At 41.5% G+C, this 27,426-nt stretch overlaps 1 protein-coding gene and 2 pseudogenes across 2 annotated transcripts in view; 1 reads left to right on the top strand and 2 right to left on the bottom strand.

Annotated features, from left to right (window-relative positions):
* The window catches only part of CFDP1 (craniofacial development protein 1), a 96,723-nt gene that overhangs the window by 33,576 nt on the left and 35,721 nt on the right, over positions 1-27,426 (top strand). The gene's annotated exons all lie outside the window — the stretch shown is intronic.
* On the bottom strand, positions 8,440-8,538 carry LOC142432902 (small nucleolar RNA SNORA16B/SNORA16A family; annotated as a pseudogene).
* LOC142432871 (U6 spliceosomal RNA) lies at positions 17,211-17,311 on the bottom strand (annotated as a pseudogene).

Here is a 27,426-nt window from a genome sequence, read left to right as displayed (position 1 = left end):
ATAGAGTAGCTAAGATAAATGGAAGAAGTGATGCAGTCAAAGAGCTGACTTCACAAGGCAGCTCAAGAATGAGTAAAATATCATGATGAAATGTGCAAACACCTAGCGTTGAAAACCAAAATGAAAGAGCATGCTTAGCACATCTTAAACTGAAAGAACTCAAGAAAGGAAAAAATCAAGCCTTGAATTGTAATATTGAAAGATGATGGGCAAAATAGTGGTTGATCAAATAGTCAGAGAAGCTGGAATATATGAAGAAGAATGCAACCTCGGGTTGGAGGAAGGTTTATTAATATGCACAAGCAGGTGACACAACCTTGTTCACTGAGGAGGACTTGAAGCGCTGCTTGATGAAGATCATCAAAGATGGCAGCCTTCAGTGTGGATTACAACTCGATGCAAAAAGACCCAAATCCTCACAACTGGCCAATACATAACATCAGGATGAATGGAGAAAAGATTGAAATTGTCAGGGATTTGTCTTGCTTGGGTCCGTAATCCAGAATCATGAAAGCAGCAGTCAGGAGATCAAACGACACATTGTATTGGGAAGACTTCTTTAAAGTGTTCTAGAGGATCTGACCTAAGCCGTGATTTTTAACCGCTTCACATGCATGTAAAAGTTGGGGATTGAATAAGGAAGACTGAACTATGCATGTGAACCATGGTGCTGGCAGAGAATATTGAAAGTACTGTGGACTGCTGAGGTAACGAATCTGTCTCGGAAGAAGTACAGCCAGAATGCTCCGTAGAGACCGGGATTACAAGACTTTATCCCATGTACGTTGGACTCCCATCAGTCCCTGGAGAAGGACATCATGCTTGGTAAAGTAGAAGGGCAGCAAAAGAGAGGAACTCTCTCAAGACAGGGTAGATTGACACAGTGGCTGCAACAATGGGCTTAAACGTAAAAACAGGAGGCTGGCAGAGAGCCAGGTGGTGCTTCATTGTTGCATACAGGGTCACTAACAACATCTTTGTATTCTTTTCCACCTTCGGAAACTCTTAGAGATTTCAACTCTTTCATAGTCCTTGATTTAATTTCTCTTTGGTATTCCCCATCTCATTTTTCTGAGTTGCCTTCTGGTTATTTCTTATGTTCTAGTTTATTTCTTTGTCATCATCAAATCTATTTTAACCCAGTTACTGGGATAAGTTTCAATGAGAGTGTTTTTTTCTGTTTTCAAATCTGCTTTTTCTTTTCCCATAGGATCTTATTCTTAAAGGTTTGAGGCTTTCTTTCATATGTGTAATAATTTCAAATATATTCTTTTATCGTTTCTGTCTGATAATTTTTTTTCTCTGGACTTCTGAAACCTGTCTATATTATCTGTTGGCTTTCTTGTTTGGAGGTTCTAGCAGGGGAGCGCAGCTACTCGTATACCCTTGACCGAAGGACGGTCTTCCTTCTATCGGGGAAGGTCGTCCTCTTCAACCGACCGGACAGCTTCCGGAGGGACGCACATGGAGCGGTGAGGGAGAAAGGGGACACCCGCCCAGCCAGCCAGATCAGCCGAATCAACCCTGGTGATCAATGGGGTGACAGATGTCGCAGCCAGATGGCCCTCACATCCCTGTTGGCTTTCTTATGGTAGATTATTTCATCTTACGTTTAGTTTGACAATTTTAAAAGAAAACAATCCCATAGAATCTTCTTGAAAACCAAACGACAGTTTCACCTAACCAGTGAAAAATGCCTGCCGTGAGCACTACACTCCTTTGACAGCTGGTAATTTGCTTCGACAGAATGCCCTTGGAATAGTTCAAGTTTGAGCTTTTATGCTAATTTCTTGGTTTAGTGGTTCCTGGGACATTCGGGTATTACATATCAAGTTTTAATTCTGACCCCTCAATCAATATGAATTTGGGATTCTGGTTCTTAAGAGGAACATTTTACCCCCACTCCTTCCAACCAAGTTTTCTTATCTACTAATAGGATTGGAAGGTGTTTTTCCTCCTTCAGTCTTTTACCAAGTTGTTGGCATCCATTTTAGGGTTTCTACTGTATTCTCAAGGTCTTATTTCTAGTTCCTCAATGTAAGTATTCTTTCATCACAAGGGAAATCAAACTCAGGCCCTGTATGTTATTGAAATTGTGCCCTTTGCCACCACCTAGGTATTGGCTCATAGGCAACCACTGTGGCTCTCAGTTCCCACTTTCACCCAGGCACTGTGGGTTTATTTCCCTTTCTTTGCTTATCTGCTTTTTTTAAAAATCATTTTATTAGGGGCTCATACAACTCTTATCACAATCCATACATACACTAATTGTGTCCAGCACATTCCTACATATGGTGCCACCATCATTCTCAAAACACCTGCTTTCTTCTTGAGCCCTTGGTATTAGCTCTTCATTTTTCCCCTCTCTCCCCACTCCTCTCTTCCCCCTGAACCCTTGATAATTTATAATTATTATTATTTTGTCATATCTTACACCATCTGATGTCTCCCTCACCCACTTCTCCGCTGTCTGCCCCCAGGGAGGAGGTTTTATGTAGACCTTGTAATCTGTTCCCCCTTTCTCCCTCACCTTCCCTTGACCCTCCCGATATCGCCACTCTCACCACTGATCCTGAGGGGTTCATCTGTCCTGGATTCCCTGTATTTCCAGTTCCTATCTGTGACAGTGTACATCCTCCAGTCCAGCTGGATATGTAAGGTAGAATTGGGATCATGATAGTGAGGGGGGGGCATTCAAGAACTAGAAGAAAATTGTATATTTCATTTTTGCTACACTGCACCCTAACTGGCTCATCTTCTCCCCATAGCCCTTCTGCAAGGGGATGTCCAATTTCCCACAGATGGGCCCTGGGTCCCCACTCCACACTCCCCCTCATGCACAATGCTATGACTCTTTTTGGTCTTTGATGCTTGATAACGGATCCCTTCAACGCCTAGTGATCTAACAGGCTGGTGTGCTTCTTCCATATGGGCTTTGTTGTTTCTCAGATGACCCCTTGTTTATCTTCCAGCGTATAGGACCCCAGATTCTATATATTTTGGCAGCCGGACACCACCAGCTTTCTTTACTACTTTTGCTTATGCACCCACTTTGTCCTCAGCGATTGAGTCAGGACAGGCTGGTGTGCTTCTTCCATGTGGGTTTTGTTGTCTCTCAGCCAGATGGCTGCTTGTTTACCTTTAAGTCTTTAAGACTTCAGGTGCTATATCTTTTGGTAGCCTGGCACCATCAACTTTCTTCACCCCGTTTGCTTGTGTACTCACTTATCTTTTTATTTATATTTATAAATATATTTGTGAGTTAGCTGTATATTATTTTTTGATATACTTTTCTAGCATTTTTAAGTGTTTATAGCGGGGACAAATTTTGGCCTGTAATTTATATGGCGTATAATTTATCCTTTAAAAGCATATAATTCAGTGGTTTTTGGTATATTCACAAGCTTGTACAACCATCTTCACGATCTAATTCCAGAACATTTTCATCATCCAAGTAGAAGCCTTATGTGACATTAAGCATCCGTTCATTCTTCTTGCCTTTTGGCCTTAGGCAACCACCAAGCAACTTTCTCTGTAGATTTGCCTTTTCTGAATGTTTTGTATGAATGTGAACTTATATATATAGTTTCTTTCACTTAGCCTAAGGTTTTTAAGGTTCATCCACTTTGTGGCATGTGTTAGTACTTTTTCCTTTTGGTGACTGGCTAATATTTGATTGTATAGAGGTGGAATAGTTTATTTATTAGTTAATGGTCATTGAATTATTGATACTAATTTAATAATTTAATGATTGATACTAATCACTGACTATTTTGAATAATACTTTTGTGAGCACCAGTATACAAGTTGTTAAGACGACGTGCCATTTCACGCTTGAGTATTACCTAGGATTGGAATGTTATTGTTGGATGGCTGCCGTTGAGTTGGTTCCAACCCATAGCCACCCTGTGCCCAACAGAATGAAACACCGCCCGATCCTGTGCCCTCCTCCCAATTGACCCTATGCCTGAGCCCATTGTTGCAGCCACTGTCAATCCATTTCGTTGAGGGCCTTCTCTGCAGAAGGAGATCATGGTGAAGTGGCGGGGGTGTGAAAAAGAGGACTGAAATAGCTAGCATCTTTTGGCAATTCTCTTAATTTAAGTGTTTGAGAAACTGTCAGGCTTTTCCAAAGTGGCTGTGTTTGTTAGGTGCCGTGGGGTCAGTTCTAACTCGTAGCGCGCGACGCTGTATACAACAGCAGGCAACCCTGCCTGGTCTTGCAGGACCCTCACAGTGGGCGCTACTTGAGCACATTGTTGCAGCCACTGTGTCAGTCCATCTCCGTGAGGGCTTTCTCTTTCTCGCTGGCCTTCCACTTTACAGAGTATGATGTCCTTCTCCACGGACTGGCCCCACCTGGGCATTTGTCCAAAGAGCATGAGACAGACTCTGACCACCCTCGTTTTTACAGAGCATTCTGGTGGTTTATTCAGTATTCTTTGTCGATACTGAAATTCAAAGCCTTCAGCTTTTCAGACTTCTTCATTCTGTAACTTTCACATGCACATGAGGTTATTGACAGTACTGTGGCTTTCCTCAGGTGCACGTTGATCCTCAAAGTGACATCTTTGCATTTTAACATTTCAAGTGAACTTTTGGTACAGATTTGTCCAAGGCAAATGATGTCATGACTGCTGCTTCCATGGATGTTGATTGTGGGTCCCAGTAAAATGACTCCTTTGATAACATGAATCATTCTCCATTGACCGTGGTGTTGTTTATTTGCTTCATTGAAGGGATTTTTTTTAATGTTGAGGTTTTGTTCATACTGACAGTTGCCGTCTTACATCTTCAAAGTGCTTCAAGATCCTTTTCACTTTCAGAAAGCTAGGTCTAGATGATATGGTCTGCATACTTCAGATTATTAGTGAGTATCTTCCAATCCTGATTCTGCATGCTTTTTCATGTATTCCAGGTTCTGAATTTATTAGTCATTCTACAGATTGAATAAGTGTATGTAATTGTTGTTGTACACCTTTTTTAACTTTCACATACTTAGTTAGCATTCTCTTGTTCTGTTCCAATGTCTGCCTCTTGGTCTATGTACAGGTTATTCATGAACTCAGTTAACCAAAAAACCAAACCCACTGCCTAGCCAGCCTATAAGATAAGAGTGCAGCCCCTGCGGCTTTCTGAGGTGCTAACTCTTTACTGGAGCAGAAAGCCGCATATTTCTTCCATAGAGGATGGGTTTGAACTACTCACCTAGTGGTTAGCAGCCCAACTTGTAACCCCTACCACCAGGGCCTTGGAGCACAATGAAATATTGTGGAATTCTCATTCTTCCCACTGCTACTTGTGGTTTGCTATGGTCCACACAGTTGAATACCTTTGCGTAGTCAGTGAAGCACAGGTAAACATCTTGCTTTCAGCTAAAATCTATCTTCTATCCATCCTAATATCTTTTGTCTGAAGGAGCCCTAGTGGTATAGTGGCTACATGATGGTCTGTGAGCCACATCCTCAGTGATTGAAACCACCCGCAGCTCCTCTGGGGAACGACGAGGCTTACTACCCCAGTTCACAGTTAGAGTTTCGGAAACACGTAGGGGTTTACTACAAGTAAGCATGCACATGATGGCAGTGAGTGTGTTTTGGATCCCTTGCTCTGCATCCTCTTCTAAATCCCTCTTGAGTTTCTGGCAGTACCCCTGTACATGTGCTTTTTAAAAACTATTTTTTAAAATTTCAACAAAGTTTTACTTGGCATGTGTTATTAATGATATTATTCCACAATTTTCACATTTTGTTGGATCATCTTTTTATTTGGAATGGGCACAAATATGGGTTTTTTGGGTTATCTGTAGACTACTGAAAGTGTAAACTGCTTGCCAGATTTCTTAGCAGAGATGAGTTAAGTGCTTCCAGCCTTGCATCTTTTCAGTGAAGCACTGCAGTTGGTATTCCTGGCCCCATCTTTTTAACCAGTTCATTCAGTGCAGCTTGGACATCTTCCTTCAGTTCCATCCATCAGTTCTTGATCATATGAGAGGGTATCCCCCCCCCCCCCCTAAAAACCCTAGAATTGTGCTGTGCGGAGCGGAGCTTTTATAGTATGCATTTTTTCTGCTAGACATGCATTTACAGCCTGGTCTGAGTTAGTAAACTCAGTGGTGTCACATGAGAAGGTTCTTTCTGGTCACAGTGAATTTTTTCATGAGAGCAGCTTTGCTGGAACCTCATTTTTTTGTGATGACCAATTTAAGAGAATAGTGAGCAGCCGTGAAATTTTGTTTCCTCTTTGGGAAAAATGCCATAGAAATTCTTGTGATGTTGAACACAGATTCCAAGTGCAGCGCTATGTGTAAAACTCAAGTGTATGAGTGGTTTCCTCATTTCAAAACAGTTGGAATGTTGATGAATGACAAGCCTCCTTCTGGATATCCGTCAGGCTTCCCAAAAATATGAAAACGTCAACAAAATTCATGCACTTGTGCTAAAAAACCAACGGAAGGTTTGGGAATGAGAAGGACTGCTATGACAATTGTGCCTTGGGTTCCGAATGACTAGGACAAAGAGCGTCAGTGGAAACATGCCATGCTTTGACAGACAGCTCCAAAGTGACCCAGCCTTGTTTTCCAAGGTCATTACTGGTTACAAGATGTGATGCTATTCTTACGACCCTGAAAGCAAACATCAATGAAACCAGTGGAAGACACCATTGCTACCTCGCCCCCAAAAAGCTCATCAAGTGGAATCAAAGATCAAGACAATGTTCATTTGATTTTTGAGGGGTATCGTGCACTTGAAGTTCATTCCACCAGGTCAGACTGTTAATCAAGTTTCAATTTAGAAGTTCTGAAAAGATAGCTTAACTGTGCGACAAAAAAGCCCTGCTTTGTGCACCTGCTCTTGCAGCCATCTCAGTGGGATAGTTTTGGGCAAACACAGCTTAACCATGCCTCTTTTGCCCCACTCACCTGACCTCACTCTGTGAGACTTCTTTGTGTTTCCTCGAATTCAGAGGGACATGAAAGGATAGCGATTTGACGAAGTAGAATAGGTGTAGAAAAAAATGAGGGAGGTGCTCAGCCATTCAAACAGATGAATTTGAAAAGTGTTTTCAAGACTGGAATAGCAGATTTGACAAATGTATTAAGTGTAATGGAGAGTACTTTGAAGGTGATAAAGTTGTTCTGTAAAATTTAAATACATTAGCTTTTAGAAAAACTGGCTTTGGGGTGGTACTCCCTTGTACGCTACTTTCTAAAAAGATTGAGCATCAACTAATTCTTTTTGGTACAGTGACTAGTCCTTCCTTCTGTGGATGCCCAATCAATTTTGGGCCATTGAATCTTTCAATATTACAACTTGGGACTTGATTTTTTTCCCCATCTTGATAAATGCTGAGTATTTATACCTTTTGATTTCTGACTCCAGCTATTAGCAGTTTTTGCAAAGTGGCTACATAATATTTTATTACCAACAGCATTGTAGGAGGATTTTACGTTTTCCTCCTCACCAGTACTGGATGACATCTACTGCTGACTGTAGCCACCCTACTGGGCGAGAAGTGGTATGCCTTCGCTGGTTTTGTGTGCAATTCCCTGATGGCATGTTGAGCATGTTTTCATGTGCTTCTTGACCATATGCCTCTTCTTTTGAAAAAAGTCTGTTCAGATCACTTCAGATCATTCAGTTTTTTTCTCTTTTCCCCCCCTACCAGTCGTTTTGTTTATTAAGCCAGGTACAATTAAAAATATTTCTGCATATAAAACGGCTTGCTTGAAGTTCTTCTCATAGTGCTTCAATGCTCAAAACACTAGATCTTTTGTGCGTCATCATATTTCAAGACTCTTTACTACTCAGATTTTTAAAAGCACAGCTACATCTTCAAATTTCTTTAACAGCCAGGAAGAGCAAGGACATCCAGGTCCCAGGGCACATGGTCTGGTCCCTGTCACATTTTTCCTCCACTGGAGATCACCAATCTCAGGTGTCCTGGGATCTTCGGCACAGCTGTGTCAAGAACAGAACCCGGGGGGGGGGGGGGGGGAAGAAAGGAAAATGAGCTGATTCCAGGAACCTAAGTGGGAGGCGAATTTTGAGAATGATGAGGGCAACGAATGTATAAGGGTGCTTTACTCAATTGATGTATGTATGGATTGTGATAAGCGTTGTATGAGCCCCCGATAAAGTGATTTATTTAAAAAAAGAACAACACCGACATCCCAGATGACCTGACCTGACTGCTCCTCGGTAACGAAGGTGGAGACCAGGCACAGTATTTTTAAGGGTACCTGGATCAATTGTTTCGGCTTTTAGCACAAGGTGGCCCTTACTGTGCGCTTCATCTTCCGTCCTGACTAAGCTGCAGGCCCGTGACTGTCCCTAGCCCTTACTGTGCGTGCGAGCCATCGTCAGCAGTGCTGCTGGCTTCGGAAAGCATGCCAGTGTTAAAGGACTCACTCCGACGCTAATGGCTGACACGATAAGGGAATGTCTTTTCCTGAAGTGTTGCAGGGAAAACTCACTGTGGGTTCTTTCTGACTGCAGCAGCTACGTGGAAGCAAGTGCAGCTCCGAGAAGGGCCGTGCCTGTCGTTTTAATTGTGTTATCTACGCCTTTTTATTGAGCTTAGAGCTCTTTGTGTATTCTGGATACCAGCCCTGTATCAGATACTGTTTGTGAGTATTTTCTCCCATTCTGTGGGTTGTCTTTTCACGTTCTTATTCATGTTCTTTTCAGCACCAAAGTTTTGAACTTTTGTTCTTCACGAAGTCCTAAATCTGCTTTTTCTTAGTTTCCTAGTGTGCTGAGTGTTGTATCTAAGAAACCATTCCTAATCTAAGGTCATGAAATGTATGCCTGTTTTCTTATAAGGATGTCATAATTTTAGTCTTAGATTTGGGTCTTTGATCCATCTTGAATTAAATTTTATACATAATGTAAGGTAGGATATCCATCATTTGTTAATAAACTTCCTCCCCCCTCATCAAATTGTCTTAGCATCCTTACCATAATTTGAAATTTTCTTAACTGGACTCACAGTTAAATTTTGCTTATCTCTTTATCTCTATGCCTGTACATAATTGGGTTTTGACTATTGACTCAGCCTCTCTGTGATAAACCCCAAGGGTGATCATTTGTAATCATTTTTATTACATTTCTGAGTTATGTTTGTTAATATCTTGTGAATTTTTATTTCTATGTTCATGAAGGATTATGGTATAATTTCATTTTATATACTATCTTTGTTGATTTGTTTCTCAAAGTAATATTAGCTTCATAAAGTCTCCCTTTCTGTTTTTTGTGAGATTGTGTAGCATCATGTTATTAATTCTTAGAGGACTAATAAAATTCTCCAGTAAAAGCATCAGGACCTGGAATTTTCCTGGGAAATTACTTTTTAAAATTCCATTTCCTTGATGTTTGCTAGTTAGTTCAGTGTTTGTTCAGTGCTGTCAAGTTGGTTGTTAGGTTTCTCAAGTGACTTTGCAAGAGGAAGAATTTACTCTGAAGCCTGGTTTGTGGTCCACGTGAGTGTATATATAAAGGGTAGACATTTCAGGTTTTATGCAGGTACCCTCAGGGCACTTCCCACTCACACGGGGAAACTGAGACCAGAGGAGATCGCTGCATTGCCCTCTCATCCGAGAAGCAGCTTGAGAAAAGAAGGGGCCATGGGCTCTGGATTTTCTGGCTTTGGCCTACATGGGGCCAATCCAGGTGCACTGCCCACCTGGTGCACCACCCCTTCCTGTCTCGGAGCTTTAATTTTGAGCTTGCCCAGTGGACACCCTGGTCCCTGTTCTAACTACCTAACAGTTCTGACTCATGGTGCTGCTGTGTACAATAGAATGAAACGGTCCAGTCCTACACCGTCCTCACAGTTGTTGCAATTACTGTGTCAGCCCATGTTCTTGAGGGTCTTCCTCCTATTCGCTGCCCCCCCCCGCCCCGCCCCACTTTACCAAGCTCGATGTCCTTCTCCAGGGACTGGTCTCTCTTATAGGACTATTCACTCCTTATGTCTGAAGGGTCTAAAATGTTTGTTTTTCCGTGTTTCATTCCATACATAAATAATTTGTATCACTTTTTAAAATTAGTCTTTGATAAAAATTGTCAATTTTCTCGATTTTACAAACTTGATGTTTTGTTTCTTGATTTTTTTTCTCTTTTTAATGTGATTGATTTTTTTCCTACTTTTTGTTTATTTTCAGTTTATTCTTTTTTTCTGGATTTTTGAGGGGGGAGCTTTTGTTAGTCATTTGAGACTTCGTGTTTTTTATTCTAAGTACTTAATGCTGTAACTTTCCCTCTCAGTACTGCTTTAGCCTTGTCCCACACAGTTTGATTTATTGTGTTTTCTTTTTCTTTTTTTTAGATCATTTTATTGGTTACTCTTACCCCTCTTATAACAGTCCATGCATCAAGTTTATCAAGCATATTTGTACATGTGATGCCATCATTATTTTCTAAACATACACATTTTATTTGAGCCCTTGTTATTAGCTCCTTTTTTAAACCTCCCTTTCCCCCTCCCACCCTCATGACCCCTTGATAAATTATAAAGTATTATTAATTTCATAGCTTACACCACCTCTGTCTCTCTTACCCCAGTTTCTTCCCCCTTCTTCTCCTCACATTTCCCCTACCCTCCTGGTATTGCTACTCCCATTTAGGTTCCTGAAGGGGTTATCTCACCTGGATCCTGTGTGGTGAGCTCCTATCTGTACCTGTGCACGTGCTCCAACCTAACCTGCAAGGAAAGGCAGGATTGGGGTCATAATTGTGGGTGATGAGGAAGCCTCAAGGAACTAGAGGACTATTGTGTTCATCAGTGCTGTACTGCGCCCTAGTTGACTCATTGCTTCCTTGTATTTGCGTTTTCAAGTGTTGATTTGTTTTTATATTTTTCTTAAGACTTTTTCTTTGACTCATAGATTACTTAGAAGTGTGTTGCATAATTTCCAAGTGCTTGATGACTGCCTTGCTATTTTGTTAATTTCTGGTGTGATTATATTGTGTTTAGAGAAAATAGTTTGTATGTTTTTGGTTCTTTTCGATTTAATAAAGTTTTCTTCTGCTTCAGCCAGCCAGAGTCTGTGACTATGGCTTGCATCAGCAGCCCTTTCCAACTGCGTTTGTTTGTATTCTTTATTGTAGCGTTTAGTGCCCTGTAATCATCCCTTTACAAGTTGGGCTTCCCCACTGTGAGCTGCAGGGCAGGGATCCTGTGTCTTTGTGGGTCCAGCCTGGCATGCTAAGTCATTTATAAGTATTTGTTGAATCAATGAGTAAATTAGTAGTTTGTATTAACAAAAAAGTCATGAGTTTGCCAAAGCACGGGCAAACTTTGATCCTGAAATTGAATTCTTTTTCTTTGGGGTATGTGTACTCTCCTGTCGCTCAATCTTAAAAGCAGGGTGGTTTTTGGCTGACCCCCTACTGCTTATGTTCAGCAAGCAAACAGGCTTTGATGTCTATTATGCAATTGGAACGCCATTTTCATTTCAGCTTGATCATGCCATCACTCAAGCACAGACGTGTGAGAGGTCCTTACTCATTCCACAAGACTGACTTTGCAACCCGGCGAGTTCCTTTATTTCAGGTTGACTTGTTCTCTTGTAGGAGTGTTTCCACAGCAATACGTTTCACAATGCACGTCTTTGTCCAAGTGAGCAAGAGCCCTGCTGTGTGCCTAGAAGCCTCGCTTCCCCATCAGGAAGCACATGGCACTCCCTGAGCCTTTCCTGCATAACAGGAAACCGTTCTGATCGCTTTCTCCCTGCTAAGAGTTGGTGCCCGCTCCGCAGTATCTAAGGACTTCTGGTGTAGAATGTGCCCATTTACTACGGCATTTGGATTGTGTCCAAGGGACAACTAGTAGAGTCGCTGTATGTAATAGATGTTGTAGATATAGGGGACATTACAGAAACTTGAGCTAAACCTTCTGCCAAATGTTATGATATCTTATTTCTGGCTAAGGTGCTTCTAGTTCGCTGCCTCCTGTTGCTGTTGATTTCTTACACCTTATTGTCTATGAGAAAAACAGGACCAAGTGAGCCTTGGAGACCAGTGGTGGTCTGTGAGGCTTTCCAAGTGGTTTCCCTGACTTGCCTATAACCCCATGTATTTCCTTGCTTATATTCTGCTTGAAATGGAATAGTTTTTCCTACCATCTTCTCCTTTATTTCACCCTGCTGCTTCAGCTTCAAGCCTATGTGAAAATTTATTGAAAATATTAAGAAGGGTGAGTTAGAGGAAGTAAAGAATTCAGAGCAATGAGATGTCATCTTAGTTGTAACTTATTTTCCTTCATCTCATTTACAAATGACAAAACTTTACAAGATAGTTGAGGAGACTTGTGGAGACTCACATCAGGGTAATGTCAGAAGATGATGGAGGGCCATTTAGAACTAATTCCCCATATGCTAAGCTTTATTACTTCCTCGGTGTTCCCCTGGTTAGAAGGCAATGAATGGAAAAGGAAAGAACTCCCCCATTCATTACTGTTTTTGGTTCCCATACCATTTGATCTTCCTAACTGGAGATAAGCTAGTCATCATAGTCAGTTTATGGAGTTTGGACAGTGATTTTCATCCGAGAAGTCATCACCCAAAATAAGCTGTAATACATTTTGTGTCACCTTGGAAATATTCTTATGCTTCGTTCTAGTCTTGTTGTTTTTATTTAATTTAATCTTTATTAGATAGATTCTTCCATGTTTAGGCTCTATATTTTTCCATATTTTCTTGAGGTAAAGTGTGTGTGACAGCATTTTTAAACATTTTCACCATTTTTAAGTGACATTAATGTCATTTACCATGCTGTTCCACCATCACTACATGAACCCTCATCACTACTAGGATGAGAGATCGTGAAGAGGAAATCAAGGCTTCCCTGAAAGCCAAAATGCCTTATTTGTGATTAGAATGTCGTCACCCTTAAGGTCAGGAACTGAACTCACCTCCATACCTGAATTTTCATCCAAGCTCCTGCCAGATCTATACAGGGAACTTCAATAGGGAACTATGAACCTGTTGGAATAATCAACCATTTGAGATCAAAAGGATGGAGTTCAGAAGAGTTAGGAAAGGAGGACTGGAAACAGGAAGTAGGATATGTGTTGTTACACTGTGGGGATTGCAGTCAATGAATTGAAACAAAATGTGTACAAATTGTTGAATGGAAAACTGATCAGTTTACCAGTTCACAGTAAGAAGTTTTTAAAAGTGAGGATGAGCAAACCCTTTAAAAGTGGTCCATTTTTGCTCACCTCCCTTTTCATGATCCATTACAGAGTCTGGTGAACAGGATAAAGAGTCTCAGAGGAAAAGAGCCAGATTTCTGTGTTGAGTTTGGGGGGGCGGGGGGTTATAATGCCCCCTGTGTGAAAATTCTTTTGAAAACCTTCCCTCTATAGTTATTTTCTCTTTTAAAAGCAAAACAACCTCCCTGATATTTATAAAACTGGTGTGTGACCAGGCATTCTGTGATGAGAGGGCTCCCAAGAGAGTCAATCTGTCAGCATCAGCAAGGATGAATGAGGTGGGATTATTTACATGTGCATTGGCCAGTGTAACATCTGCTTGTGAAAATGTATCATTTCCAGAAATGTGGCCTGGGAAACCTGCCTCCTCTTCAGTTTGCATGTGCATGTGCTGCCCAGCTTTCAGAGAAAGGAGCGAGTGGAGAGAGAGAGAGAGTTGTGTGTGTGTGTGTGTGTGTGTGTGTTTCGTATGAAGGTGGTGTGTGTGTGTGTGTGTGTGTGTGTGTGTGTGTGTGTGTGTGTGTAGTATGATGGTGGGGTTTGGAAACAGGCATGCCAGGAAGAAGGAGAAAAGAATGAGCCTATTTTTTTGTGTTTTACTTAATAAATGCTTAGCATTCCCCTTTATTAAAGGACAATTGTTTTATTTCTTTTTAGTGAAACAAAACCTGGAAGGAAAAATTGAATGACGCTTTGTGAGTGTTTGACAAAGGAGCCTGACTCCACACCTGACACTTGCTTGAGCACCTCCCTTCTATTGCTCAGAGTTTAGTCTGGATGCTTTTCTTTCTGGCTCTGCTTTGGTGTCTGGGACCGTTTAGAGAATTGGGAGGTTCCGCTGATCGCGGGCCTTTGGCAGCAAGTTGACGTGTTTTGTGGGCTGGAACCGTCCTGCCTAAAGTTTTGACATTGCTGATGCGTCCCTGCTGCCCCGTTTTCAGTTACTCACGAACAAATATGAAAACCGTACATGCATCTGATGTTTGTTGCTAGATTTTATTGCATTTTGGGTTTTTGTTTTTTGGTAGGTGGTGGTTTAACTGTTTTGTTAGCATTTAATCCACATGTCACACAATTTAGTAGTTCAATTATGACAAGAAGAGTTGTCCAATCATTACCACAATCAATTTTAGAGCATTTGGGGGCGATTTTTTTTTTAGCTATTTGTTGAACTCTAGATTAAGACTTTCTTATACTTAGCTTGATGGCCCACCTTTTTGTGTGGAAGCAAACATCATCTATAGCTTGTCAGAATATACAAGGGGGCTTCATAAATTTCACGGAAAAATTCCATCGTCTTTCCAATCCAATTTTCCACGTGAACTTTTTGAACCCCCCTCATATTTATATATTTTACAATAAAGTAAAAAGAATGTCATGAATATTTTTAACTACTTATTTGCAATAGTGTTATAGTGAAAAAACTATGTCCATTTAACACAAAAAACAAAGTTTTATTATGGCAAAGGAGCAATTTGAAAAATGAAACACTGAGTTAAGAAACCTTTGACAAAGTGTTCTAAGAAGCTTAGAATTAGAGGTCCTGATAAAGGCCAAAACTTCAGTAAAAGGGATGGGGTAGGGCTGGGGGTTTATGTGCGCTATACTTTGTTGGATAATATTTACAAAGTGGCAGAATCTTGGGTGACTACCTTTTTCCGGGAGAGGGTGTGTGTGTGTGTGTGTGTGTGTGTGTGTGTGTGTGTGTGTGTGTGTGTGTGTGTGTGTGTGTGTGTGTGTGTGTGTGTGTGTGTGTAAAAGACATTTTGTTGGATTGGGCAGGGGAGTTAATAGAGTTTACAGAGTCCCATATTTAACACTGTCCGACATCTGTTCATACTGAATATTCTTTACTTATTACCATTCCGCCATTTCTAATTATAGACAAGTAAAGCAAGGTGAACCAAATTGTGACTTTCTGTAGAAGCTGCTTGTGTCTGAGTTAAGGTACAAGAGTAGTCTTTTCAGAAGTGCCAGGCTGCACTGTGTGACACAACAGTTACTTAAGTGATTGATATAGAAGAAATTTGGCTTTGACCTCAGCTAGAACATGTCAAGTCCATAGTTTTAAAGTGTTCTTTAAACTTTAACTTAATTTTTTAATTCATGAGTTAATTAGTAGGTAGAGTATGAAGGGGCTTCGCAAAGTGCATGGAAAAAAATCCATTATCTTTACATTCCATTTTCCTTGTATTTTTTGAAGCCCACAGTGTAGACTTTCACCTTAACTACACAACCTAGTTCAAACCTTAATTTATTTCTTAATTTATGTAATTAATAGGGGATCATAATTACAACCTTACAAAACTATACTGAGAGTGAAGTAAAGTGACTGATATAATTTTGGCTCATTATACAGTAGTAGGGCTCACCAAAAATTAGATCTTCCTCAGCTAGTTAATATTTGGATAAGGAAATTTTGCAATGATCAGAAGAACAGCGTTCACCAAACAATATAAAAGCACAGGTAACTGAAACCCTATCTTGGGTTAATCAATATTTTCACTCTCTTCCTACACCTGGTTGAGAAATGTGTCTGTGTGTTTTCACATCGATACAGGACAAGGGGCCTAAACTCCAGTATCTACTGGTCAGTTGTTGCCACACGATATGTTATCAGGTCTTGCAGTCTCTCAGAAGATGCTAGAAATCTGGATCTTTATATGAATTTTTCCTGTTGTTAAGCACCAGAGTGTGGGTCAAACAAAAGCAAGCTGGTTTGCAACCACGGCTCTGGTCCCTAACTCAGTTCGTGAGAGTCTAAACGGTATAGAGTAGACTGGCCTTCCCATGATTCTCTCCCTCACCACACCTCTCTTGTGTCTGTGAACAGATTTTCAATCATTGCTTTTCCGAGTCCTTCAGAGGAACAATGTGCGGTACATGTGTCTCTAGCAGTAGCTGGTGTTCAGATTACTGCGGGGAAGGAAGTAGGCTACCCACTGTAAAAGCATGCGTCTAAATGGAGATGACAGTTGAGGCAGAACCCTGGCCCAGGCTAGAATGCTATGCAGCAGTATTACTATGAGCGCCCACATTTTATTGATTTATTTCAAATCGTATTATTGGGGGCTCATAACAATTCTTATCACAAAGTGCCCAGATTTTAAATGATGCCTTTTGTCTCTGTAGACATTTTGCCTTTTCTGGACATTTTTATATAAATAGATTCACACTATGTAGTTTTTCATGTCTTGCTTTCTGTTACCTAGCGTAGATTTGAGAGAAGTCTATGTTGCAGCTCTTTTTTTTTTTTTTTTTCCAGAATAATAGGTCATGACTTGGTGGAGTTGTGGTTACAAGTTGGGCTGTGATCCGCATGGTTCGGCAGTTGAAAACCACCCGCGGCTCTGTGGGGGCGCGGGGTGGGGGCACTTTGAGGCAGCATTGATTTGATGGCGGTGTGGTTTCTTTGGTATGTGAATGCACATTTTGTTTGTCTGTTTCACCATTCGGTGATCATTTATGTTTAAAGATTTTTTAAGGAATTGCCCAAGTGTCTTCTAAAGTACCATTTTACATTCTTACCGATAGCATACACAGGTTCCCATTTCTCCACTTTTTCACCCACACTTGGTGCGATCCGTTAATCTAGTATATAGGTAGTGAGACCTGGTTGTACTTCTAATTTGTATTTCCGTAATGACTATTGGTGAACCACCTTTTCATGTGATTACTAGACATTTTTATAGCATCATTGTTGAAATTATTTCTGATTTTTTCCCCTTATATTTGTACTGAAATTTGGGTTGTATTCTTATCAATCGGTAGTCCATCAATTCCTTGAGCCTTATTTGTCGACAATGCCTTCAGTGTGACTTGGACTTCTTCCTTTAGTACCATTGGGCTTTAATCATAGGTTCCTTCATGAAATGGTTGGACATCAATGAATTCTTTTTGGTAAAATGATTCTGTATTTCTTCCATATTCTTTTTTTTCCCCAGAAGTTGCTCTTTATTTTCTATCAACCTTATTTTTGTTTTCTAGACACCCAAAATATGTAACACTCCACAAGTGTGTGGGTCGTCCTTGCGCAGGAGCAGGGATGCGCATCTTCTCTGTATTGTTTCGATTTAGTAGTGCCGAAGGTACATAATGTCAGGTAGCACATACAATTATTTGAAATCTCATTTTGAACTTGGAGTAAGTAACTCCACACTTAGTACACTAAATATTTAGTGTGATAGGTTAAAAGCAATTAGCCAGTCACCAAGGTGACATTTGTGTTGTGATAGTAGTCCAAGAACCCACAGCACATTATGGTAACAAATAAGTAACTTAGATTCCTTCTCAGTACCCTTCTATTTAAAACACTCAGAATAAAGCACCCAATGACCAGTGTTTAAACTCACTTCCATTGAGTTGATTCTGACTCATAGTGAGCCTGTAGGCTAAAGTAGAACTGTTCTTAAGGGTTTTTGGAGAGTAAATCTTTCCTGGAGTCGTAGACAACCTCATCTTTATCCTGTGGAGCAACTCGAGAGTTTGTACGACTCATCTGGAGTAGTAGACTAAGGTTTAACCCACAATACCACCAGTGTGTTTTAGCAGCAAGGTTGAAAATGAACAATTGGCTCATGGATTTAGAAATACTTGTTGGTAGTACGGTTTCCAAACTATTTGGTCTTAGAGTTCTTTTACATTCGTAAAATTATTAAGGACCCCAGAGATCTTTTGGTATCAGTCGGTATCTATAAGGTGACCAGATTTTAATATTGGTAAAGCAGGACACCAGCGGGACACCATTGATAAAACTCATATCCTGGCGAAATAGCCACATGGCAGCCAAAAACTGTATACCCTAGCTTGTGTGCATTCTTTCCAAAAATTGGGATTTCTTTAAAATGCTGCAGGAGTCGGGAAAAATTGTTAAAAATCAGGATGCCTGGTCACCTTACTATTGTATTACAAATTAAAAGTCATTTAAACATATTTATTCTTTTTCAAATAACAGTAATAAGCTAATTACATGTTTACACAATTGCATATTTCTATGACAACATTTTTCCAAAACAAAATTAAGTTTGTGAGGAGAGTGGCATTATTTTACATTTTTCACAAATTTTTGTAATATCTGGCCTAGTAGAAGACAGCTAAGTTCTCATAGCTGCCCTCGCATGTCGTGTAGCTCTGGAAAGCACTGGCTCTTGTGAGATCAGGAGAAGAGCAAAAGATAAGTGGTGTCTCAGTGTTGTTCTGAAAATTGTCCTTCTGTAGGCCTTCCCTGAAAAGGCCTGCCTAAGGTCCGTCGGGTCCCCAACCTTGGCAGAGTACTGCAGTAACTAATAACAGCATGTATCTCAGAGGATACCCGACTGGGCAGCTGGGAGACAGGCAAAGAAAACAGGAGGGCTTATTTTCAAGTAACCCATTGAAATTTGTGCCATTTACATTAGTTGCCATTTTTTTAAGCTGAAAGATGAAAGAAACAAAAGCTCTTCTGGCAAAAAGATGCTCAAAGTGTATTAGATTTTTAAATTATTTTTATTTGTTGAGGGAAGAAACACACGTTCCTTTGTAGACGTTAGCAGTCTATACCGACATAGTTTTTTTATGTAGTTTGTTTTTAACTTCTGTTCACCCAGCTTTAGACTGCCTGCTCCATGAGAGCAGGGGTCAAGTTCGCTTTGCTCACTGTTCTAAATTCAGTACTTTAGAGAAACTGATCCACAGAAATTCATGTATGAGGGAGAGTTTTCTATAAAGGGTAAGTGCACATCAAGAAAACATCCCAACCCAGTGCTGCCCAAGCCCACAAGTCCAACATTAGCCCCTATGCCCGACACCAATCCACAAAGTCCTCCTCCATCTCACAAGACACACACTATGACGCCGACTGCAGGAGGAAAGCAGAATCAGTGAACGTGTGAGTATTTTAGCCCTGGCAGGGGTCTCCACACGGCTGCTCCAGCACCCAGGGCTGCATTGGGGCGGTCCATGTGGCTTCTCCTCCGGGATGTCTTGCAGGAAGTGAGCCTTGTCAGCTAAGGCAGCCGCACCCTGGTCCAACCATCAGAGAGCAAGAGACCCAAGAACTAGAAAGGTGAGGCTCACCAAGCCATTTATCTCTCTGCCCTTCAATTAACCCCACATGTTTATCGCCCAGGTTGGCACAATAAATTTTAACTATCTCAATCCACCCCCTTGCCAACTTGGCACCTGTACATAATTCTTTAGCCTCATGATTGCAATTAAGGTACACCTTAATCCTATAATCCTGTGACTATGTTCCCCCACCTATGAAAGTTTGTAAGCCAACCATTTCATGCCTTTATATCCGCAAGTTTGGGTATACAATTTATATACTGCCCACTTACATCAACCTAGTGCTCTGAGGAGACAGCCATATTTTTCTACATGAAGAGTCTTCATTCCAGTTGGAACCTTGTGAAGTCTGCATCCATAAGCAAAGTCAAATCCGGACAGGCCATCCACAAAGTCAGCAACAATGTGCACCAGTTCACAGGCTCCAAAACCTTCCTCCGGGAAAAAACAAAATCTCCTTCTGGTCAGGTTCTGGTCAACTTCAATGTGGGCTGCCTCACTCGGCCTCCCCAGGGTGCCTTTAGACCATGGGCTCTCAGCAATACTCAGTAAGCCTAGCCCCCTCATGCTAGGTCATGAACTTCAGACCAGTCAAGCCACTCTCGTCCTCTTTTTCCTTTAAACCAAGTCCAAAAGTGTCAGTGGCCAAACTCAACCCATCTCTTTATTGTTGCATTTCTTCCACTTCCATCCAACACGTAGATCCAGGTGGTCACCCAGCAAGCATCTCAGCCTGCCCCTAGGCTCCCTTTAACGGTCAGTCCCAGAGAGGAGTTTTTTTCATGGTTCCAGATTTTTTCTCCAGCTTCTGACAAAGACCATTGGTTCCTGAGTACTCCAAAGCACTGGGTGGGGCATATCTTTTCAAAGCTTTCTTTATAGGTATACCCTAAACCCACCTAAAGACCACATTTTAATGGCTGAAAGCAAGTGGGCTTATAAACTTTCCATTTTCATAGTTCCCATATTTTCCCCAGAAAACACCGAGTAAACAGTGTGACCTTATCTGACCTCTGGCTAGACAGAAGAAAAACCACCGTGAGGGCGAGGTCCGACAAACATCTACTGTCCATCTTATGATCTGTTTCTCCAGTACCCCCCCTCCCAACGTACCATTAGTCTGAGTGCTTTAGAGAAACAAATCCACAGAAACTTATGTAAAAGAGTTTTATGTAAAGGGCAAGTGCACATCAAGAAAACAGCCTATAATAAGTACTTGTTGAGTGAATGAGGATCTTTAGGGAATTCACTTCAGTTTCCATTTATTATGGCTAAGAGTTCTAGACTGTTCCCAGATGCCAGCTTCCTGTTGTCCCATTCCTCTCACTGTGCACTAGATGTGCAGGAAAGACTATCCAGCCATTCATTAGGTGAATGTCACAGAGGCATCACAAATGCTCTTTGGCGTTCAGCTCTCATACATGAAATTTCTCTGCCACTTAGAAATTTCCTTCTCCGTTTTTGAGTCATTATATTTTTATTTAATCACACATTGTAAAAAACTAATCTGGCTGTGAATCAAACCTAACTCCTCCGGTGCCAGAGGAAAAGACATCCTACCAAACACTTGCTTGTGCTGCCCTCAGCTGACTGTTTTGCCTACAGCTGTTCCGTGTGGTGCTGCTTCCCTGTCCACAGCCCCTGGGTCCTCTGAAGTTTTTCGGCTAGAATTCAGAGCTGGCAGTTTACTTAGGCTAATACAAGACTGACCATTGCCACAAAACCTATCGCTGCTGTTGAAACAAATGTTTGTCATTTTGGAGACTAGTGTTCCAGTGTGAGAGGCATAAGCCCGGAGGGAAGGGTAGTGGAAATAAGATGACACTGTTGACCCAGGACTGTTCCTAAGAGGCAGGCCTTACCCAGTGTGCGTAGGAACTAGCAAGTATGTGTGTGAGCAGCAAATGAACCTTTGAAGAATCGTAACATCATTGGATGGTTGGGTTTGTCCAGGGTTCTTCATCTGGTACATAGAATTTCCTATGGGCACGGCCATTAGTGGTTATGACGAGCGCTTTTGCTTATTTTTCCCAGGCTCCGTATGCATCCAGCTCATGCCAGAGCTGGATGTATGTACACTGCGGAATAGAAGGAAGAGAGCAAAGAAGTAACAAAAATTCTCAAAACAAATACAAGGGAACCAAAAAGGAAACAGACAGTGAGAAATTAAGAAAGAAAACCGGAGACTGTGTTTGTGTGTTGAGGGTTCATTTTCTGCACTGTGCTTGGGGACATGGAAAGATGCCAGGGCAGTGCTGTTGAGCACTGTGAAGAAGAGGTGTTTCAAATGGCTGTCTATCCCTCCCTTTATGTCATACCTAATCTGACATTCTGACTTGAGATGGAAGTATGATTCCTGCTGAACTTACTATTATCCGAAGCAACACGTTTTGTTACTTACTCTTCATAGAACTGTGACTCTGGGAGGCAGCTACAGGGACCTGGATCTATGGCTTAAACCCAGAATCTCACCTATGAAAGCTATGTTACACTGGACATTGATAATGAATCGTAAGCATGTCCCACTGAATGACCTTGATGACATTCTTCGAGTTCTATGTAGTAAAAGTGTGAGCTCTGTCTCTGGCCCCTGGCACCCTGGGAGCAGCAGGCATTGGTGTAGACATGGCCACAGGCGGGGCCATGTGTATAGTCAGGTCATAAGCCCGCGGACAGTGGAAACCAGCTCATCTTTGTTTATTTACCTCTGAAGATGCAGCTCCCAGGCTAGTATGTGAAAGAAATACTTGTTAAAAAAAGAAAGAAATACTTGTTGAATCAGTGAATGGACTTGTAGAGAGAAAATTTGAGTGACATGTTTGAATACAGCCCAGAATGCATCTAAAATTCAAGATGTTGTCTAATATAACTAGAGACCATGTGGACAATCCACTGGTATTTTTCCCCATTACTTTCTTTTTTAAAAGAAGGACCTGTAGCTTTTTTGCTTTTACCCAGTAACCATGCGTTGGTTCAATTGTCAGTTATATATCTTGTCCATTGAAAATCAATTATTTCATATTCATAAATTTAAACTTTTTGTTTGTAATTTTTTTTAATTTTTGAAAATACACAGAGCAAAAGCTACACCAAGTCAGCTGTTTCTTCATGTCCCATTCAGCTGATGTGCTTCAAGTTGTCCACCCATTGTCACCCTCTTTTTCTGAGTTCTTCCACATTCACAGAAACTCACAGCCTTCTTAGGCTCCTGTCTGTCATAACTGCAAGCCCTCTTTTCTGGTCCCTGGTGCTCCCAGAGCAGCAGGTGTTGGTGCAGACATGACCACCTCTAAGAACCAGGCCACACACAACCAGTCCTGAAAATGGCACAGAAATGCCATCAAGAAACTCTAATCACAATATGAATCTTACGAGGGTAGACCCTAAGTTCCAGAGCAACATGAACATTGCCTAGAAGCACAATGAAGAAAATACAGACCAACAGGTACTGGTGGGATCAGGTATCAGGCATCAAAGGCCCAAAACAAAATATCATATTGATGTGAATGAAGGGGAGGGCAGAGTGGAGACCCAAAGCCCATCTGTAGACAATTGGATATCCCCCTTACAGAAGGGTTACAAGGAATAAATGAGCCAGTCAGGGTACAGTACAGCACAGGCCAACATACAATTTTTGTCTAGTTCTTTAATGATTCCTTCCCCCACACACACATACATACACTATCATAACCCCAGTTCAGTTCTACCTTACAAATCTGGCTAGACCAGAGCATGTACACAGGTACAGTAAGAGCTCACAACAGGGAATCCAGGACAGATAAACTCCCTCAGGTCCAATAATGAAAGTAGTGATACCAGGAGGGTAATGGAAAGGCAGGGAGAGAAAGGGGGAACTGATCACAATGATCTACATGTAACCCCCTCCCAAGGGGATGGACAACAGAAAAGGGGGTGAAGGGAGATAGTGGTCTGTGGAAGAGATGAAACAATTTTTTCTAAATTATCAAGGGTTCATGAGGGAGAGAAGGTGGGGGAGAGGGAAAGTAAGCTGATACCAAGGGCACAAGTAGAAAGAAAACAGTTTGAAAATGATGAAGGAAACTTACGTACAAATGTGCTTGACACGATGGATTGTGAGAAGATCTGTAAGAGCCTCCAATAAATTGATTTTTTTTTAATTACGGGCCAAGAAGACCATGGATGCTTATGTTGAGGCTAGCAAGGCTCTTGTAAAGGCCTACGAGGTCAAGGCTAAGATCCCAATGGGCGTCAACCACAATCCCAATCATATTGCCCTTCCCAAGCTTCGCAAGAGGGTTTAGACATGTTTTGCCAATGGTTCTGAAGCTCTACCAGCCAAAGCCCAAACCCACGGCTCAAAGTAAGGCCAACACTCCATCCAAGGCCTCGACTCAAGCTCAAGCTCCCAAAGATGCCCAGACTCCAGTAAAGGCTCCACAGTCAAGTTCTCCATCTGAGGGCAAGAGGGACTGGTGTGACCCCTGGGCTGCCATCTGGGTGGAGCTGGTTTTGGTGTCCTCCTGTGCTGTTTGTACAAATAAATCTCAGGCATGGGACCAAAAAAGCAACCAGGTGCGACTTGTTATTTTAAATGCATTAAACATTTTAACAGAAGAGGTGTATAATTATTATAAAATGTCTTCCTGACTGATGTGAGGACATAGTAGTACCTAGTTTTTAGTTACTATGATTTTCTACAATTAATAGAAAACTAGAAAGGGGGGGATCTTAATCAACCACAGAGCGATTTTTGTCACATCTGCTAATTTATGTCTGTATCGTACACACCCCTTGAGGCTGAGGGGGAACAAAGAGAAGGCTGTTCCTTCCCATGCGCAAAAGCCTATCCAGGACCCTCTGGACATTTGTGGGTTTTATGCCAAATTATTCTCACAAGCATAGCTTGTTTTAGTTAACCATGTTATTTTCTCTTTAATGCTCAATTTGTTGCATCCTGGCTAATTGATTTTGACTTTTTAACAGTGGTCCCATAGTAAGACATATTTCTATCATGAGTCCTGAATGTGGACACACATACACTTACGTGTCTGAAACAAAAATTTTACTACATTCAATATATAAGATAAAATAGATATAGATAAAATAAGATTAAAGTATAACAAATGATTCGTTCCATTTTTTATTGAATACCAGTGTGACCCACTAATTTGATTTGTAACCACCTGTAGCAGCCCAACCATGGAATATCATAAAATAGAAGTATAACTTAAATTTACTGCATCGGCATGGACCTCCAGGTAATGCTGAGCATAGATTGGCTAGAAGGGGGAACCCATCGCAGGATTGGATGTATTGCCCCACCCAAGGGGGAGAATAACAGAAATGTGGGTGAAGGGAGACAGTGGACAGTGTAAGATACGAAATAGCAATATATAATTGATCAAGGATATATGAGGGAGGGGGAAAAAAGAGGAGCTAATAATAAGGGCTCAAGTAGAAAATGTTTTGGAAATAATGATGACATTATATGTCCAAATATGTTTGATACAATTGATGTATGAAATGTTTGATTTTCTTTAATCATTTTATTGGCTCTTACAGCTTTTATTGCAATCCACTCATACATCCATTGTGTGGAGCACTTTTGTACATACGTTACCATCATTTTCAAAACATTTTCTTTCTACTTGAGCCCTTGATATCAGCTCCTCATTTTCCCTGTCCCCCACCTCCCTCCCTCATGAACCCTTGATAATTTATATTTTTGTCATGCCTTACACTGACTGCTGTCTCCCTTCACCCACTTTTCTGTTGTTTGTCCCTCTGGGAGGAGGTTATATGTAGATCATTGTGATCAGATCCCCCTTTCAACCCACCACTGTCCCCTTACCCTCCTGGTATGACTACTCTCAGAATGGGTCCTGAGGGGTTTATCTGCCCTGAATGCCCTGTGTTATCTGTACCTGTCCACATGCTCTGGTCTAGCCAGATTTATAAGGTAGAATTGGGGTCATGATGGGGGTGGGCGGGGGCGGAGAATCATTAAAGAACTAGACAAAAATTGTATGTTTGGTCGGTGCTATACTGTACCCTGACTGGCTTGTCTCCTCCCGTGACCCTTCTGTAAGGAGATGGCCAATTGCCTACAGATGGGCTTTGGGTCTCCACTCCAAGAACCATTCACACCATGTTTTGCTTTCTGAAACAGCCTTCTTGCAGAAGTCATCTTTTCTGATGTGATAAAGGAGGTTTGAGTAGGTCATACCTTAAACCTTATTGGGAGAATAGCAGTTTAAAAGGTAGATAATTCCGCCAGGTCTAACAAAACCATATTTCAGCAGGTCATTTTTCATTTTCTTTGTGGCTGTGTTTTCTTCATAGTATATATTTCTGTTACATAGAGACTATACTAACTTGATTTTTTTATATTCTTATTAACTCTTAAATACAGTACAGATACTAATTTGTATCTATTAGCAATACAAATGTGAGGTTTGTTAGTCCCTTAAACACTGAAAATATACCATGGTGCTTTTGAAGACGAGCATTCAGACAAGATTGCCTTTGGTCAAGTAGACAGTGGAGACAGCATCCCTGTCGTTGCCTTGTATTCTGAATTCAGAACCAGTTCTTTTTAAAGTTGTTCCCTGGGGAAAAGATAGGGTCATCTGATAGAAGATGAGCATTTGGACTGAATATTTGTGCGGGTGGTGACTGTTATGGACGGCTACCAGGTCAGAGCAGCATGACGCCTCGCTCAGGAAAGGCTGCTTGAATGACTTGACAAACTCTGGGCATGAGTTTTTGGTAGGAGTTTTGTCTTTATTTTTGCTATTTAAGAGTCTTTGGAGAAAAATACCGGTGCAGGGTCTAACTAAAAATTCAACATTTGCTCTACTTCACAGCATTTCATGCTCTGCAGAGCTTTGTTATTTGGGAACCAGTAGTGTGAATTATTCCCTGTTAATAAGAATCTGGCTTTTTGTGTGTGCACAGTACTCTAAACCAGCAATTCTCAAGCTTTTTGTCCTACTTAATTGCATTGGAAATGAAAACTGAGACGTTTTTAAAATGGGAAGAGTGGTGGTGTGTTTTGTCGATCTCTTTAGTGTCGGGCTGCAGAGAAGGCAGCTAGGATAAGGAAAGACTAGGAATTGGCCCAGCTCACTTGTCTGTTCCTTGTCTCTTCTCTAAAATTCCTCTTCATCTTAAGCAGTGCTGTTAGCATTGATCCATTGTTACTTGATCTGGAGCTAAATCTGCTGGAGCAGAAGAGTCACATATTAGTGCGAGGAAATCATACCAGGCTGTGTCCAGAGCTTTTGAAGGCTGCTCAGAAGTGGAATCCGTAACAAAAGGGTGGCCATTCACAAAGCGAGAAAGAGCAAGTGCGTGCAGGGAAAGTGAGCTAGTAGTGCTGCCAGAATCACCATTTCAGTACTCGTGTGCCTACCAGTCAGGTCGGACTCAGCAACTCTGCTCGTGGACACAGAACAACTCACTGCCAGCGCCTTCCCCGACTCACTGCCATGCTCACGGTCCTGCTATCTCTCCAGTGGAAGAGTGTCTGTGGAATAGTATTTAGCTGTTTCTAGTGTCGTGCAGTAGAGTCTTGACGTTTAACCCAGGGACTTCCTTCTGTTTTCCTCGTTAAACAAGCAGAAGTTGATATTCATGATCTCGACCTTGAATGTAATTTTTCCCCTCCAGTTTCTCAGAGTGCTTTTATCAAGACGACTGCCCTTATCATTACAATTCCCAAAACTCCTGCCACCAACTTGATTCTGATTCACAGCCACTGTATAGGAGTGGGTAGAGCTGCCCCTTTGGGTTTCCAGCATGGTAAGTAACTCTGACAGGAATAGAAAGCCTGTCTTTCTCCTGCAGAGATCATGTGGTCAGCAGCCCAGTGTGTAACCACTACACCACCAGGGCTCTGTCTTTAGTGATCTGTACAATGATTTCCATTGGATAAAAGGGCTGCCATTTCCCTTGTGGCAGTTTTTCTCAGCCTCGGTCCAGTAGAACCATCCTCCACCACAATTGTGACAGCCAAAAGTGTCTGCAGACATTGCCTAATGCACCCACATTTGCCAAGGTTGGGAGCCAGCGACTTAAGAGTTTCCCATTTATCCCAAAGACAGCATAAGGGACAGTCACCTAACCTCGCCTCTGAGGGTGCTGTTCTTTGTGTGAGGGAAGGGTGGGGTGCCTGGATTT

The sequence above is a fragment of the Tenrec ecaudatus genome, chromosome 18 (genome assembly GCF_050624435.1).
Source record: "Tenrec ecaudatus isolate mTenEca1 chromosome 18, mTenEca1.hap1, whole genome shotgun sequence".
Lineage (NCBI taxonomy): Eukaryota > Metazoa > Chordata > Mammalia > Afrosoricida > Tenrecidae > Tenrec > Tenrec ecaudatus.
Note: the sequence above shows the minus strand (reverse complement) of the source record. Positions and strands in the feature narration are given on the sequence as shown.